This window comes from Macrosteles quadrilineatus, unplaced genomic scaffold (assembly GCF_028750875.1).
Source record: "Macrosteles quadrilineatus isolate MER2022 unplaced genomic scaffold, UCM_ALF_1.0 Scaffold_9__3_contigs__length_116548681, whole genome shotgun sequence".
Taxonomy (NCBI): Eukaryota; Metazoa; Arthropoda; class Insecta; order Hemiptera; family Cicadellidae; genus Macrosteles; species Macrosteles quadrilineatus.
The window spans coordinates 80542055-80543421 of NW_026542602.1; positions in this window are offsets into that span (position 1 = coordinate 80542055).

Below are 1367 nucleotides of genomic sequence, written 5' to 3' on the forward strand. Positions count from 1 at the left end.
AACAGACTGAGGCAAGTTTGGCTGTAGAGTTGCTCTATTATTAGACAACTAGAGTAAAATAGTAGTAGACTGCCAAACTCCCCTTACAATAAATAGTAATGCCAAACAGATTAAGTTAATCTTCAAAATCATAAACAAACACAACTGTCACAGTTAACCTGCAGATTAAGCCAACTGGATGACTGTTTTCTTCAAAAAGGTAGCATAAAATAAATTTAACCTACTTTTAGATGCACATTCAGTATAGATAACATTGGCTCAACGATTGTACTTAGATTTTCTGGTATGAATAATATTCTTGTTATGAATACACTTAAAACCAGAATATATTTGTCATCTACATATCCCATGAGTGCCAAACCGTAGGAAATGATTCTATAGGACAAATTAAAGGGAAAATCAAGATTTGTTTCAAAAAGCTCTGTTTACCAACATTTTGTATTTTATACGTAACATTTTTATCTTTGAAGATTATGATAAAATATTTATGCAAAATTATTCATTTAATTTACAAAATTGTATTGTATTCATTAATACTATAAACTGGGTACCTAATGTATGTTAAGGTATAAAAGATAATTTTAAATTTGTTTAAATAAATGGATAAAAGTGGTCAAAAACGCCAAAAATGTAATTAAACAATTTTATTTTCAATTTAACAATACCAAAAATTGAGAATATGACAACAAAATATTTGGGGTCCATCAAAATGTGTGTTAAGAAGTACATAAAAAGCCACTTGTGATGAATACCTATAAATAGACAAGATCAGCTAATTCAGCTGATTGTGATAGAAAACATAAAATTTATTGAATTGCATTGTTGTGATTAAAGAAATTTACAAAAAATTGTATTTTGCTTCATTTAACACACTTTTTAATGGGTCTCTTTTTGTCAGATTCTCGTAATTTGTATTGATGTATTCAAACAAAATTTCTAAACACATTTTTGTAGTTTTTAACGTTTTTCACCCATTTCAATGACAAATATTTAGATGTACGCCAATACAAAATATTTAATTAGACCAAGTTTAATATTTTTAAATAGATTGTTATTAGATATTAGATTCTAATATTATATAGAACCTTATTATAGATACAGTACCAAGTTTCAAGAAGATTGGTTTAAAAATGTCGATAAAATGTTTCTGTAAAAATACAAAATGGCAAATATCTGATAAACGAAGCTTTTTTCAAAAGCTTTATCCTTGATTTTTTCTTTATATTGAGTCATAGCACCATTTCCTTGAGTTTGACACCTGGACACTCTGTATAAACAAGCAATCTAAAAGCAATCAATTTATCCTCCAAAAATTTAACATTGGGGAAAATGTTATACCTATCACATTTATAATCTATTTTGGTTAC